This window comes from Netta rufina (genome assembly GCF_964035555.1).
Source record: "Netta rufina genome assembly, chromosome: 1".
In the NCBI taxonomy this organism is placed as follows: domain Eukaryota; kingdom Metazoa; phylum Chordata; class Aves; order Anseriformes; family Anatidae; genus Netta; species Netta rufina.
In genome coordinates, this window is record NC_140123.1 from 72,028,382 (window position 1) to 72,045,876 (window position 17,495).

Genomic DNA, 17,495 nt, shown 5'->3' on the forward strand with positions numbered 1-17,495 from the left:
CCATGATCCTCTATTCACCAATTTCTTTAAAATAAAATATGAAAAATAATACTTCATTATTGCTGGCTGCGGTGATAACTTAAAAGGCATGCTTCTTTTGGCCGAATTTGTTTTTATCTACCTCTCATTTCTATTCCTTTATACTTTTTTTTTTTTCCTTTATACTTTTTTTATTCCTTTATATTTTATTTTTTTTTACTTTTCTGTACTTTACATGACTTTGTCCTCATCCTGCAGTCTTTGAAGGCAACAGTAAGAGATCAGCAGGAGCAAAGCTAAGGTCTAAGGCTCATGGTACTTGAAATGACTTCATCCTCAAACTACCCTTTGGCTTCAAGAACACTCCATTTAGAAACAACATTGCTCCTGCATGCTATCAGTGGCAAGATCATGGCCATAGGCTTTCTGTAAGTGCTTTGGGCAGGGAGATGTCTCCCTGCATTTGTCTAAAAAGTGACACTAAACCCAAGGATTTTTTGGTAATGAAGAAATAATAATGCTGGATTTTGACTATGGATGCACATTTTGACAAATGATGCACATTTTGCATCCTTTCCTCTCCAAATTCAGCACACATTTTCAAATGCAGCATGTGCAGCCAAGTTCAAGCCTTTAAAATCTGCCCTTGAGAAATGGCTGTTAGTGGTATACTTTATCTCAGTTAAATTTACTTACAGAAATATAGATCATAAAGCTGTTGTGTTCTTTAATACGTTTGAATTCCCATGTACAATGAATTGTAATGCACTGGTCTTAAATCACTGGTTTATTTCATTCTAATATTCCGCGATATTGATCAAATTGACTTGAGTGCTGACAGATGCTGTATTATGACATGTTTACTTACACCTCCAGTTTATAGCAATTCACATGTTATTTTAAATTTGCCCATAGAATTAAGTGATTTTCTTCAAAAACAAGATTTTCTTTATGGAATACAGGTTGGCTGTGCAGTCCAGTTCAGACAGGATCATAAGCACCTACTGACACTACTTTTTTTCCTCTCTGTACAGATTACTTATAAGCAATAGGGATTGATTTATTAGAGCAATTAAAAAAAAAAAAAAAAAAAAAAAAAAAAAGAAAAGAAAAGAAGAAAAAGAAAAAAAAAAAAAAGTTAGCTTGCCTGGACTAAGCCAACACAGATTTTCAGATCTAAGAGAAGAAACCGGATTTGGAATGTTCTTTCAAGCATGTAGATGCTAAGATGTATCATGGTTCTTTCACTTGGCTTACCCTGCAAAACAGTTTATGTCCCCATAGTAACCTCTTTATCTAACATTACTTTAGTAAATTAGAAAGCATGGTATTTGAAGGCAATCATTCCCTTAATAAAGGAGGATAAGAAGCCTGCCAGAAGGGACCCATAAATGTTGCTACAATTATCTCACGAAAAAATAAATAATAATAACAACATTGTACATGAAGGCATTACATAAACAGATGAAAATTCCTACTAGATTCTAATATATCTGAAGACTGAGTTTTAGGTGACATTCCCCTCATCAGCACACACAAATGTAAAATGTTATCTGTAGGAACAGTTGAGTGTTTCAAAATCTAAGCATAAAGCAATGTTAAAAATGACGTCAGAATGTAAATATCTACCTACATTGAGTTTTCTGATTGCTGTAATCTGAACTGCATTGTCTTGTCTGCTGGAAAACAGAAAGCTGCAGCAGAAGTGTGGATCTGAAAATGTGCAACGTTACTCAGTAGAGGTGGAAATGATAAGTGATTAGAAGAATAAGGGACTTGAATGCTAGCATTCAGTTCTCCAATTTTTAAACACTGTGATTCAGCTTACTCCTGAGACATCCCCCTCAGTTCCAGGGGACAGTTCTTTGGAGTAAGTCCTACTCAGTTTAGTAGGGACTATAGAACCAAATGCCAAAATAATTTCTCTTTTCTCATAAGTACTGTTATTCTACATGATTTTTGTTACTAAAAATTACTGGCTATCCTTTAGCCTGAGTAAACTCCACAGAGTGAGAACCTAGATTTACATGTTCTGAATTGCCCTCTGGAGGAAGCTCTTTCTCTCCATCAGCTAGTCTGGTCAGGGAGGTGAAGTTTGCAAAATTAAAGTAGTCTTTTAATTGAGCTCATAAGAAGCGTCACTTTCTAATTATTTTCCTCTGATTTCCTTTTGCTGAGGATGTCTTCTGGGACACATTCTTAGTTTCTTCTACAGCCCGGTGACATAAATACTTGACTTCCAATAGAATCTGCACTGTTAGAAGTATCTCATGCAGTTCAGTTTCCTCATAATATCTGTGCGGTCGACTGTCTCTAGGCAATATTATCTAAGTGAATGTATGACTCGAAATGAGGCAATATTAGTTTAAGAGAGATCCAGAAATGTCTGCTTTAATTCTCATATGAATTCTCTTTGGCAGTCTCACTCTTCTTTTGTGTTTTGTGTATTAATATTCGAAAACCCAGGATGGTTGAAGGCAGGCCAAAAAAAAAGCAGATTGGAAATAAATAGCAAAATACGCATGAAAATGATTATCATATTTTAATTAACGATATTCACACTGGAAATCTAAGTCTATGAGTTGTACTTAGTAATGAACATAAATATGCCACATGATCAATGGAGCCAAACCGCATGTACCAAACTGCATATTGAATGCAACAAATGATTACTCTGTTCAGGAATCTCTTCCAGAAACTGCTGGGGTGAGGTTCATCTCACTTGATGGTAATCATCTAAAATGCATATATATAAATCAGATGAAATGGATTCTCTCTACTTGTCCTAGCCAGTGGGGAGAGATTATAGCTCTAGAAAGAAACTCCTCTGCTGTAGACATCTGTATAAGAAGATGATGAGCTTTCTAGATGAACCCTGCAGTGACTAGTTCACATATAGAAGTTTTAGCAACCATCATCAGTAATGTCACCAGTGAATGACTTTCAGTAGCACAGTCTTATGGGTCCTGAAAACTGCATTTCATTAATGATGAAAGTCAGTAAGCTACAGCTCACACATAGGATCTGATCTCATCCACAGATAATGAAAAGCACAGAACAAGAAAAAAAAAACAAAATAAAATACAACACTTGAGTGCTAGAACAATTGGAATAGCACTACAAATTATTTAAATTAATATAAACCCCTTTGTTCACACAAACCTGCCTTTCAAGGGGTAGTTAGTATTGCTACCACGATTCACACTGATCGCCATGCATTGCTGTATCAGGTTTACGTGGCAAGGTTTTGGTAGTAGGGGGGGCTTCAAAGGGTTGTTAGACATTGGAACAGGCTGCCCAGGGAAGTGGTGGAGTCACCATCCCTGGAAGTCTTTAAAAGACATTTAGATGTAGAGCTTAGGGATATGGTTAGTGGGGACTGTTAGCGTTAGGTCAGAGGTTGGACTCGATGATCTTGAGGTCTCTTCCAACCTAGAAATTCTGTGATTCTGTGATTCAAGGGTGGCCTCAATGAGCAGAGACCAGCAGATGCCCCATGTCAGATCAGAGCCAGCTCCAGCCAGCTCCACTAGGGACCTGCTGCTGGCCAGAGCTGAGCCAGGGGGCGACACTGGGTGGGCCTCTGGGAGAGCATATTTAAGAAAGGGGGAAAAAAAAACACCTGCTGGGCAACAGCAGCTGGGAGAGGGGAGAGAGAACATGTGAGAGAAGCGGCCCTGCAGCCCCCAAGGTCAGTGCAGCAGGAGGGCAGGAGGTGCTCCAGGCAGACAGCAGCAGTTCCCCTGTGGCCTGTGGAGAGGCCCCTGGTGGAGCAGGCTGTCCCCCTGCAGCCCATGGGTCCCACATGGAGCAGATCTCCACGCGGCAGCCCCCCCATGGGTGGAGGAGCCCCCGGTGGAGCAGGTGGATGTGGCCTGGAGGAGGCTGCGGCCCATGGAGAGCCCCCGCAGGAGCAGGCCCCGAGCCAGAGCTGCAGCCCGTGGAGAGGAGCCCACACAGGAGCAAGGGGCCTGGGGGGAGCTGCCGCCCACCCGTGGGGGACACGTGCTGGAGCAAAAGAAAATAAAAGAAAAAAGAAAAGAGGGAAAGGAGCAGGGGAGGAGAGGGGAGAAGAGGGGAAGGGAAGGGAAGGGAAGGGAAGGGAAGGGAAGGGAAGGGAAGGGAAGGGAAGGGAAGGGAAGGGAAGGGAAGGGAAGGGAAGGGAAGGGAAGGGAAGGGAAGGGAAGGGAAGGGAAGGGAAGGGAAGGGAAGGGAAGGGAAGGGAAGGGAAGGGAAGGGAAGGGAAGGGAAGGGAAAATCGCCAGGGAGACCTCATTGCAGCCTTCCAGTACTTGAAGGGAGCGTATGGAAGGAGGAACTCTTGTTTACATGTGTTGGTAGTGATAGGACAAAGGGGGATGGTTTTAGCCTAAGACAGGTGAGATTTAAGGTAGATATTAGGAGAAAGTTTTTCACTCAGAGGGTGGTGAAGCACTGGAACAGACTGCCCAGAGAAGCTGTGGATGCCCCATCTCTGGAGGCATTCAAGGCCAGGCTGGATGCGGCTCTGGGCAGCCAGCTCTAGTGGTTGGGAACCCTGCCCAAAGCACGGGGGTTGAAACTAGATGATCTTTAAGGTCCTTTTCAACCCAGGCCATTCTGTGATTCTAACTGTGGAAAGTTTAAGATTTTCCATGTTCAGGATAGAAATACCGTCAAAGGCATGTCTAACCACCACAGAGCAACTAATCCCCGACTAACTGTGTTCACAAGATAACAGGGAGTTGTTTGGCGCTGATATAAATTTGAACTTCTCATATAATAAGTGGCTGTCCTAGGTTACTAGCTGCTTCGATGTTTCAGCAGCACATTTCACTTGTTCTGTGCTTCCAAGATGCAGAGCAGGTTGCAGTCTCTGCTTCTGTGTTCTCCCAGCTCACCCTGTCACGGGCTGCTTCAAACAGGACACAGATATGTCATTTTTATTTTTGGTAAGTGCTTAGCTTTTGAATATTTCATTTGCTCTCTCTAAGCAATACTTATTCTGATCCTTTCCTGCATTTCAGAGGATTATTCTAGACTGGATTCAGAACCTGGAAATAACACATATGCACAGCTGACAAGATGTCACTGGCTGGGAAATGTACTGCCCTTGATATGGGCAGACAATGGGATCAGACAGCCTAAAAAAAAGATGACAACTCTGATCACTGCTATTACTTTAGTGAATTATAATTGCTTATCAGTTGTCAAAAGCAAAGTCGAGATCTTTTTTTTTTTTTTTTTTTTTCTCATTATGTTTCTTGCAAAGTATTTGTTTTTATTTCACTGGAAAACATAAACATGTAGCCTTTCAGGGTCTTCATGTCTTTTCTATCTAATACTACCAGATATGACGGTGACCGGTAACAGGTGTTTAATATAAAGGTTTAATAAAAAGGTCTACAGAAGAGGTATTTTATTTGCTCACAGGGTTAGTCCTTTCCCAGTTCCTCTTGACTGGTAATAGATTAGTGCCTGAAGCATAAAGACTGCATCCTTGAGATTTTTGCTTTGGTTGTTGATAATGTGCTTGGGCATTCAGCTGTTTCACCCTATCAAAGATAAGCACAGTGTCTGAATCTATACATCACTCTATTTGCTTGTGTGAGTTTTTTTATTAACTTGGAAGAGAAATGAAAATCTTGTGAAATAGTATGTAATGCCTCAAATACCATAATTTGTCCCAAAAGGCTAGACTTTTCCAGCTGGCACAACCTTGCATATGGGAAAGCTAGGAGCCATGGGACTTGAAGACATGCTTTGGGGACCAACTACATATGCAACAGCTATTTCAGACCAGTTGCCCTTAGGCCACCTCTCTGTTCAGGTGATGATCCTGCCTCTTTTCTGCCAGCTTCCTGCCTTTCTTGATAACATGCACCCAAGAAGATGTCTGGAGACATCCCCATGATGTATGGAGGGTCTGGCACATGGTCACCCTTGCTGCTTGTGCAGAAAGACTGTATGCAGTGTTAATCCTTTCCCCTACACAAACTGTGGCCAGTGTTACCCTCTTGTGACAAGTCTATTTGCATGTAATTTCATCAAATATCAAATCTTTCCATTTCAGGCACCCCGTGCATTATTGTACCTTACTAAGTTCAACTCCTACACATGCCTCAGAGCACATTCAGCATCAGTTCCTGCCAATTCAAATCTCACCTCAGCAGTCCTGGAGGTCTGACTCTGGCATCCTCACTTACGTGGAGAAACACTTGACTACTTAAGTAGTCTTCTTTCCAGACAACAAGCCAATCTTCATATATAGGAAATCTCTCCATGAACAATCTAGCTTTATCAGTTCAGAGGTATATGCACAAAACGAAAGGATATGTTAGTTTTTCTTTTTTTCTTTTTCTTTTTTTTTTTTTTTCTGGAAAATGAGCACAACATAAGAGTTGAAATTGTGCAATTATGAGTGATACTGTGTATACAGTGATAAAATGTGTTGCAATGTTTACTGATGTACTGTGAAATTTCAAACGACTTTTTTCATTAAAAACTTGATAGTTCAATTGGAAGCAATGAGAACTACTTGCTAATTTGACAAATATTTCCTGTCATCTCTGCAAGACATTTTTTTGCTTAGTTTTTATTGAAGCAGCAGAGCAGAAATATCATTTTAAACTTCAGAGCCATTCATCTCCATTACTTTGTTAATATGCTGTGCCATTGCCACATCTCCAATCAACCAAAACATATCCTGAATAGTAGTAAGAGGATCAGCACCTTCCAAAATAATTGTTTGATCAGGTATGAAGCGTCCCTTTCATGCAGAGTCTTTACATTAATGACAGGGATTAATTAGACTAGTTAGAAGTCAGAAAGAAGCAATTCATTCTCAGCATAATAAACTGCTAATTACTAACTGAACAAAAAAAGGTTATGGATAAAGCGGACTTTTGCTATTAAAGCTCAGCACGGAACAACTTCTATTCCCCTCAAATTTCCTGCATTTATTACAAACAATGTCAATACTCTTGTCAAGGCTTATTGGTCTCTCTTCCACTACACTAGTCTGGGATAAAGAAGTAGTATTAATGCCAACAGTGTCACTGCCATTTACATAGAGGGCATAGTGGTATTTTAAGCCATTCTTTCAAGACCGGTAATGACAGACCCTCAAGATTTCTGCTGTGCTGGAAATTTATTTTTATTTCCCTATTCAGACACTTCAAACGCTCCTGTAAGAAACATATTTGTAAGCATTGTTTCTTTTCATTTTAAATGCTGAGTTTTGTGCCAGAAATTGTCAAAGTAACCATGATTACTTTGTGAGTGATTGTAAAGCAATCTTAAAATGCAGGTAGCAGCTACTTTATAAATCTTTGCATATTTTATTTTTCTTCATAAGTCAAAGTAGTATTTACTCTTATATATTAGTGCCCCACTATTTATTTGTACCACTTCATACACCTTGACACTGTGTAGTGCTTCTGTGAAATCAGAAGTAGCAAAATAAAAATAATTTAATATTATTTTAATTGAATTTAGAAAAAGTAATTTTTATATTTTCCAATGATATATATATATGATATATATATAATATAAAATATAAATGATATAAATGATATAAAATATATATATTTTCCAAAGATAAAATTTAAAATATTATTTGAAATTGATAACATACTTTTCATGAAAACCTGTTTTGGGCAAAAAAGCAGAGCTGCTCTAGATGTATGTTTAATTTGGTGAAGGAAAACAGACTACCAATACAACTTCCTTTCTAGAGATGTTTTCTGTTTTCTGATTAGTAGCTTCCACTGTAAAACCTGAGGACGCTGCCCTAAGGTATCAAACCCTCTGTGGCCTGAGCTATGGATGTGGCTAATGTGCCTTATTGTCCACTTTTGTCCTGGTCTTCCAGGTCGCAGGAGCTCAAAGGTACTGGTCTGGCAGCTGAAATCAGGGGAAATGTTTCCACTCATTCACAGTAAGTAGGGTGCCAACCGATGTACATGGAAGAATGTTACCAGAAGTAGAGAACTGAAGAACAGTGATTTATTATTTGTTTTAATCTTTGCTTTTTGAAACCCAAGGAACAGAAAGTTGGTGTGCACAATGAGAATTTTCCTTTGCAAAGTGGAGCTATGGAGGCAACACATTAGGAAAACATTGTTTTCAATATATTCAATATAGGGCTTTTTTACTCCTTCCATTTTTTTTTTTTCCTTTTTCTTTTTTCTTCTATGCATGTGATTTTTCCCACCCAGCTCATTCAGAGAAAGTTTTTCAGGTAATATTACCCACCTGCCTGTCCTCTGATGGATCTCTATATAAACTCCATAGCTCTGGACAGTGACCTCCAATCCAGCTCAGTCCCTAGAGCACTCAGGCAGAGCTGTGCAGAAGCAATCCCACCCTAGCACAGAGAGTCCCCCTGTCTTTCCTGTATAAGGCCATCACCCATGTTTGCATTCCAGCAAGGAGGTGACCCTGCCCTCTCTCCCTGTAGCCCTGTAGCATAATTCAGGCAGCAAGGCACCTCAGTTTCCAGTTCAAACATGGTCTCCCTTTATGCCCTGTCTGAACCTCTCTTGTTTCAGTCTCTGCCTGTTTTCTCTTATCCTCCCACCATGCACTGCAATGAGGAACCTGACTGTCATCTCCAAAGGCTCCTCTCGGGTATCAGAAAGCTCTCATTGGGTCCTACCCCAAGCCTTCTTCAACATGTTAATGGAGGACTTAAGGTTGTAATGAGTCAGACTCCAAGTGCTATCAATAAAATATGTTCTGATATCTGTTCTCTTCAAAAATGGTGATTTCCTGGTGTGGGGGAAGGAGAGGAAGCAACCTACTCAAACACAAGGCAGAAAACAGGACTGTGACAATATGTCCAGAAGAGCTTTCTCTCAAAACACTAACTGGGATTATAGTTCTAAATTAAGTCACTGCATACATGTTAATTCTTAGCACAGAAATATATTATTACTATTAAAGTACTGTGTACCTACAGAAAAATACAAACATATTTCCCATGTCTTATTCACTCAGGCTAAGATACATATGAACGGTACTCAAATGGATCTGTTTTTCCCCAGATGCCAATGAGCAGCTCAATGAGTTTAACCTTAATCATAGATAAATTCAAAACAGCATGATGAATACAGAAGCATTATTGATCCTTCACAAGCCCAGATTGATTATTTTGTGTAGTTTATAGATCAGCTGAGCTCAGGCAGAAAAAAGTAGCATACAGCCTTTGCAACATAACTTTAATACTGACACAGAGAAAAGAATTTCATGTTAACACCATCTCAAAGAACCTACTCAAGGACTGACTTCACCTGGCCTGCGAGATTCAGAAAAGAAAAGCTTTAATATCTTTCATCTTCCCTTGAAGTTGACCTTAGATACTAGAACATCCTCTGGCATAAATTAGCAGAAGATATCTGATCTGTACAGGTATATAGGCTAGAATGCAGCAAGACCCAAACATACTCTCTCCTCTGCTTTCATGATCCTCTACCCGTGAAGGTTGACATATGGGAGGAAAATTCTCTTTGATAAAAGAATCCCTGATAACCACTTTTGAGAGTCTGCTTTCATTGTGCCACTCAGTCATCTGCAGGGGACTATGGCATCTGACTGGATTGGGTTATGTTTCCTTTAGGCAACCTTCATCCCCTGTATTTATTGCATCTTGTTGCTAAGGGCTTTGTTAGGCAAAGGATTCCCTGTTTTCTATAAATATCAGCCCATTTAGGTCCTAAGCATTATGTTCTACTACATTTAATGAGAACAATGGCTCACAGTGCATCTTTTTAATTCATCATCTAATTCATATCTGAACTGTCAAAGGGAGCAAGATGGAAAATTCTTAAATTCCTGGTATTAACATGATTTAAACGTCTTGTCCAGAAATTGCTTCCACGTCATTGTCTTTATTAAGTGCATTGTAATATTTAAAATGTAGTTACTTGTCCAATGGTTGCAATTGTTTTGCTACTATAGTAACAAAAGCAGGACCAAATAAATAAATAAATAAATAAATAAATAAGAGAATAGCAACTAGTTCTTTCTGTTCCCACTGATCCATAGCATAAAGTCACAAAGGAAATCTAGGATATATTTTTATATACTCTATACACAGAATATATACTATTAGTTATATAATAAAATAATATATAAATTAATATATGTATGTTCTATATACAGAATATATTTTTATTTACTCTATTACCAGACTAGTCTTTATATTTCCATCTCCCACATGCGGTGTTAAAAATATATCCTATCACATAAAGTCTATTGCTTTGTTGCTGGAATCAATAATTAGCATTTGATGGAAAATAGTGTCTAAAATGAACAGGCAATAATTATACTATTGTTGTCCATGTGCTTTCATTGACTACAGCATTCTCCTCACAAGACAGAACACTGGAGTACATCAGGATGACAACCTTCCATGCATTTTCTTTCAATTCTCATATTTTTCCGTTGAATGTTGAAAACCATTCTCCATGGAAATGACATGGGTTTTGGAAATATGATAAGCAGGTAGACAGGTGGGTAGATAAGAAACAATTAGTTTTGTGCAGTACCCACCGGGCAAACAGACAAATGTTTGATAGCTAGTAAGAGGGTCGCTCCAGTTATCCTCATCAAATAAGGCAGATATTGTAATCATAAAGCCTTCTGGTATGACAGAATTGAGACAGCTGCCTGCTCACTTTACATACAAGAAACCAAAACAAATACCAAGTCTGGAAAATCTCTATTGGGTTGTAACTCAAATTGTCCACTAAAATCCATGTAATGAGAGAAAACCTTTAAGTGTAGTGTACCTGCAGTATTCCATGTGATTTTGCCACTGAGATGGCCAGATGATGAGTTTGAGCTCCTTTATAAGAGAGGAGGAATTCAGCCCGACTGTCTTCAGAGGGCCATGAAATGATAAACATAAATTCCTCATTACATCCCTGTGATGATCACTGCACAGAACTTGCTTAATAAGTGCCAGTGTCATTTTCAGCCAAGGGAGGGAAGCTGGTATCAGACAGTGCTACTAATGCCTCTTCCCATCACAGGCTGCAAAACTTCAACAGGTGGTTCTCAGCAGACAGGCTGTTGTTGACATAGCTTTACTGATACTTTGTCAATGCACTTATATTATTCTGGATATTTTAAAGGAAAAGCAAATAGATTGTTTCACTTTTCTATGCATACACATCTGTATACACATATATATACACATATAGAGAGATTTTATGGATATTTTATACAGACGTGAAAGCTGCTTTTCTTTCTCTAGATAAATATGATTCTAAGCGAGACCTTTCTTTAATTTTTATTTCCTCATGCCTGTGTAATTTATTTCCTCATTTAGTGTAATTTTCTTCAAATAATGATGCCTGGGAAGAGTTACATTGTCTAACATGTTTTAATTAACAGAATCACAGAGTGGCTGAGCTTGGTAGGGGCCTCTGGAGGTCATCTGGTCCAAACCTTCCTGCTGCAGCAGGGCCACCCCGCGCAGGCTGCCCAGGCCCATTTTCAGGCGGCTTTTGGAGATCCCCAAGGAGGAGACCCCACAGCCTCTCTGGGCAGCCTGTGCCAGGGCTCCTCACCCACACAGCACAGAAGTGCTCCTGAGGCTCAGAGGGAGCCTCCTGTGGTCCTGCTTGTGCCCATTGCCTCTTGTCGTGGCACTGGCTGCCACTGAAAAGAGACTGGCTCTGTCTTCTTTGCATCCTCCCTTTGGGCATTTATAGACACTGATGAGATCCTCTCTGAGCTTTGTCTTCTCCAGGCTCCATTGTCTGACACCACTGATTCTTTCTTAGCAGGTGGGGACATGGGCTGTACATTTTTCCCACACAGCCTATGTTTCTGCTCTCTAGTGGACAATGACTTGCTGAATGCTGTTCATTGTCCCCTTGGTGTATGGTTCCCTCATTCAGTAGGGAAACACTCATCTTCTGAGCCCCAAAGGCTCTACAATCCGCTCCAGAGCACCTTCATTTACAGAGAAGATGTTAGCCCGTCCACACTCAACATGCTCTTTTTTTTTTCTCTTTTTTTTCTTTTCTTTGTTGATTTATCTTTTTCTAAGCATTTTACTTCATTAAAACATGAAACATTATAATTTGCTAGCAGTTGACAAGTAGAGACCACTGGACATACTGAAGAATCACAAGAAAGAATAGTAACAGCCATCAAGAGGAAGACAAATAAAAAACAGACAAAGAGGTGCATGCCAGAAAAAGTTACCAAGTATGCTAAGCATCCTTGTCTTCAAGAAGTATGATGTTAGATTCATGTTTGCAGTCCAGATCCCACTGAGATTAACAATGAGTTCCAATTCACCGAAGCAAACGTTGATTTAATTTTTGAAGACGGCTATGTTGTTTACGCTTCAGGAGAACTTCAGGCCTTTTTTTTTTCTTTATAGTTGTTCTCCACTATATTTTTACAGAGGGAAAATTATTCTCTTTAACTGCTTATATTGATTGAAGAAGTCAGTAGTTTTATGGATCTCCTCAAATATTTCTAATCTGAAAAATCTGGCTATAAAAATGGTATCATAACATCCCTTCCTCACTTTTTCTTCTTGTTTCTGATATCAGTATACTTAAAAAAAATAAACAAAAAAATACTGACTCTCTTGTGTCTTCAAAGATGAGAGGGTGTCTTTCTGATGTAGGATTAGTAAAAGAAAAATATATTTTGCAATTCATCAAGAAGCTGTAAGTGCTATTTACTTGTTCATGTTATTATTATTATTTTTTGAACCTGGACACAAATTAATTAGCTATTTCTTGCTTCCAGAAAATTTTATTCATAACAGCAGTCAAGAAAAGAAAAAAAAAATCACAAATGAAAATATAGAATTAATCTCTGGGAAAACAAAAAACAACCCCCTCCCCCACTTTTTTTTTCTTTTTTTTTTTTTTTCTTTTTTCTCACTATCATTTGCTTCCTGAATAACTTTCGTCTTCTCTAGAAATTGACATATTTTTTCCAAGAAAAGAAATCTAAGTTTATGCTGATTGAATTGTCTTAGTTCAATTTTCTCCATCAGAATCAGTTTTCATATGTGGAGGTAAAACAGTTCACCTTGCAGAATGGGCACAGTGTAGAAATTGTTTGGTCTATATGATACTTCAGTGACACAAAACAAAGATAAAAAAATGAGAAAGATAGATTTTTTGCCTTTTTTTTTTTTTTAATAGCAATTTTTCACATCAAGATGGAGTCTTAGATGATCCTGACAGTGGAACAATAGGAATCAGAAAATTCATTCCAATCTATTTAATGTAGCGTTCAATGGTAATTACAGCCAACTGCATTTTGCTTCTTCAATAGACAGACCTTGTCATAAAACTTGTTGACTATAAGATGATTTTATTGTGGCTGGGTATAGATGATTTCTGTTCAGAAATGCAGTAACTCAGACTGTTTCAGATACTATCAAGCTGTCATATTGCTGTTACAGAAAGCAATAGAATTTTAAAAAATCTACCCAATTCTTATGTAGTTACAGGCAATGTATTTCCACAGTTGGAAGTGCAATGTAAAGAAGTACATTCAGCTGTTTTGAATGGCTCAGAGGCCTGAATCTATGGCATAAATCAAAAGAAGAAATTCTATAACAGAAAATAGATTTCTGCTTAAGTTAAAGTAACACCCAGACCTTTAAAATTTATATCTCTATTCTCAAAATGACAACAGATGATAGCTAAAGATTGGTTGTCATTACAGAGAATTTTCTGACTCCTTCATTCTTTGTTCCTGTCTGCTATGTAGGCTGTGTGCCTGTCGTTATTATATCACACTAATACAACCTGACGACATTGGACACATTTGCATTTTCTGCATGACACATGGTATTTTTCTGTAATCAGAGAGACCAGATTCATCTGATGAAATAGTATTATTCATGCTGACTTTATACACCAAGTATTTCTTGTTATATAGTACAGTACATACCATATATTATGGATGTTTTTGCTATTAATCAACAGATTTTCAGTTTGCCAGAGAAGTTGAAAATGGCATACGATAGAAAGCCATGGGAGCCCTTGTTATCATGCAAACCTAAGTACGTCAGAAATGATTTCTGTTCCCAAAGAGACCAGTGAATCGTCAAAGGCAATAGTGGATGTTCAGGGAGCCAGTCATCCAGGGAAAATTATTTACAGCACTTACTGACTGCAAGAAAAATTCTATGTTTTTGCTGCCCCCAGGATGATTGAAACTGTGAAAGATCAGTTTCACAAAGTGCCACAGTGGGATATAATTTAAACAACAAAATCTCCTGGTGTATCTTCTCCATATTTTAAACTATGGACTTCATTTTTAAGTCTTCCCACTTTCATTTGTAATGAATTCAACATCAAACTGTAAGAACAATTTGGCTAAGAAAAGTGTATCCAAAATTGCACTCCAGCAGTGCCCAGGAGGGATGGCTACATAAATGCAGTATAAAAATAAGCAATATTAGCATACTGAGTAATACTTCCTCAAAAATCCTCTTCCAGTCTTTGGCAACTTGTGACCCAGAGACTTCCTGAGAAAGGACATTGTCTTTGGTAGTCACTAATGCATTTTTCCCCCTTAATTGGTCTAACTGCTTCTTGACTTCATGCAAAATTATAAATTGACAGCATCAGTTGTAAGATTCATGGGTTACACATGCAATGTCTAAACAACAGTCTCCTCCTGTTTGTTTAAAGCTGCCACTTGCTAGTCTCATTAGATATCCCTTGGATCTTCCATGAAACATGACAATTCATTCCTAGTTGAAGCTCAGATCAGTCAGCATATTATCTGTGTCATGTCCCCCTCAATTACCTCTTTTCCCAGTGAGTCCTTAGTCCATTTAGTCTCATTTAAAATCGCTCCATTCTTTTGGTCATTGTCTTTGCCTTAATGAGGTCTTCATCTGCTTTACCTCCTCTGAGACAGAAATGTAAGATCTCTATGAAGTGTTCAAGATGCAATCACCCCGTAGATTTACATGGTACCATTATGAAGTGGTTGTTTTTCCTAATATTTCCCAACCTTAGGCGTACTTTCTGGCTACTGCTGCCTGCTGACCTGGAGTCACAAGACCACTGTCCCTGCAGCCCAAGGGACAGCAGTTGCCCCAGAGCAGCCTGAGGTTGTGGCCATCTCCGTATTTAAGCAAGGACTTACTGAGTGACATCATCAAAAATTTTGGGTGTTGGACTTGTTCTAAGCATCATGAATAATACTGGCAGCTTTCCAATGAGAGGATCAGCTTTTCTCCAGACAGGTTTCAATGGAGGAAGGCTTGGACCCTGTTTTTGGCTGGTCATTGGCCATGTCAGGAAATCTGCCCCATCTTTACCGGCACACTTGGACTGAGAGCAGCCTAGCCCACAGTGTTATGCTCTCCCAGACTTGCTGCTGCAGTTCTAATGTGAAATGTTTTGCATTGGAGACATGTTTAATGTTTTATACCCTAGTTACATTCGTTGAAGTGTTGTGAGCACAGTGTGATGCTTATTATTTTAATCATCTTAGGCTCCATTTAGGAGCTAAATTGTGTGCAGTTATTGTGGGCTTTTTATCTCTGAGGTTCAGTTTCCACACCCCCTTTAGGAGGATGAAAGGTTTTAATGAAACAGCCTGTGCTGAGAGCACTATAATGGGTACTAGCAGAATGCCATTGTTCTCTTTTACAGCAAGAGGCACTGAGTGATCTGTTTTTTTGTCTTTTTCATCTAAAGAAACACGTTTATAGACCTTACACTCTGCTTGCAGGACTCCTGGATGTTCACAGGTATCATTATTTTTTCCCAGCGTGAGGCTCTAATCAATTTCCCCTCAAAAAGTATTCAAAGTGTTTGGCCCTGAAGAAGAGACATGTAGGACCAGTCAAGAACTGAAATTAAGAAATAAGATACATAAAAGAAACATACTACAACAATGTAGTTTTATTTAAACATGGATTTATATTGTATAAGGAATTTTAAACAGAGACCCCCATAATCATCAGCCTACTTTAAAATAAAATAAAAAAGAATGGCATAGTTCAGTCAATTTTACTTTCCCTGTTGGGTTTAGAATTGATCAATAGTAACAAAAAAGCACAACTTCAGTAGAAGGGGATGAAATTTTGCTCTGTTACATCAGTATAAGTGAGGTCAGTGAAAGCACACCATTTTTAGAGGCCTGATTTAAAGAATTCAGTGAGGTATCCAGAAAACTAACAATTATTGTACTTGACTGTCAGGGAAAATATTAAAAATATGCAAATAAAAGGGCAAAGAAGGCAAGAGTGCAAGAGGTATGTTGTTGTATATAATTTCAAGGATACGTGAGTTTTTGAATGCCAGATGTTACTTTCCTTACTTGGCTCAAATGTTTTGCTTCATAGCTCTGATGAAGACATTTGAACAGAAGCATGTTGCCCACCTAAGGAAGTATTTAAATCTGACCATAAGTAGAGCTTGTTGCTCTTTCCAAAACTAGTAAATATTTTTCATCTCTTTGTATTCTTAATTCTTGTTTTCTTCTTGACATCCATTCAGTTTGAATTTTTATGAGCTTGCATAAACATATGATGACTTGTAACTATGTAAACAGTTAAGAAGAAGGGTTTTGATGAGGGTGCAGCATCTTCTACAAGTATTACTAGCCATCAGCATATGTTCATGTGGCCAGTCTCTTTCCAGAATTCATATGAAAGGAGTAGACATATGTTAAGAGAACCTTGTGGGAAAAGAGCCTGATAGCTCTCTGTGCATCTACCTAAAACTTTCCTATAGCATCAGTTGCTCAGAACTTTAAATTAATTGGAACTGGCACTAGGACTTCTAATAATTTAGAGAGAGATGTTAGTAACATCCTCAAAGCAGTAGCATGTGCTTTGCATCACCCCTAGAGATGCACAGGAGGGGGGGAGGGGGCCCTTCTATTAATATTAGAATTAGTATTGTTGTTATTATTATTATTGTTGTTGTTGTTGTTGTTATTTTATTATTCTTGGTTGGTTAAATTTCTTAGACAGATTTGATTTCATAAGGTCTGAAAAGGAGTTGTACTCTGAAATAGCTGGACTTCTGTCAGAAGCTTTTTCCACAGTCAAGCATCTTTTACTGAAAAAAAGGTCAGAGAAACTCTATCTTCATTGCTGCAGAGAAGCACAACTGCCTCAGCATGCCTACATGAGTTGTGGGCAGGAACATATACTGAAGCCCACACCTGGAGGTAGGACTTTTGGCAGTCAGGCCCAGGGCTAGCTAAGGAAAATAAAGGCTGACCTCCTCAATAATTTGCCTAAGCAGCAATCACTAGCTACTTCTGATTTCACTCTCCTTTTATATAAAATTAGGGAAGAACAAACAATACTTTAGCTTAGCACAAAAGTGTGATATAAATTAACTTCTAATCTGAAAAAGAAAATAATACCAGAGGATTTTTGGATGCAGAACAAATTTGCATTTGATTGGTAAGCTGGTTTCAATTTTACGGTGGTATTAGGAAGAATAAATAAATCAGGTGTAATAAAATCTGATAACAGTAACAGTTAATGTAACAGTAACAGTAGATGATCAGGG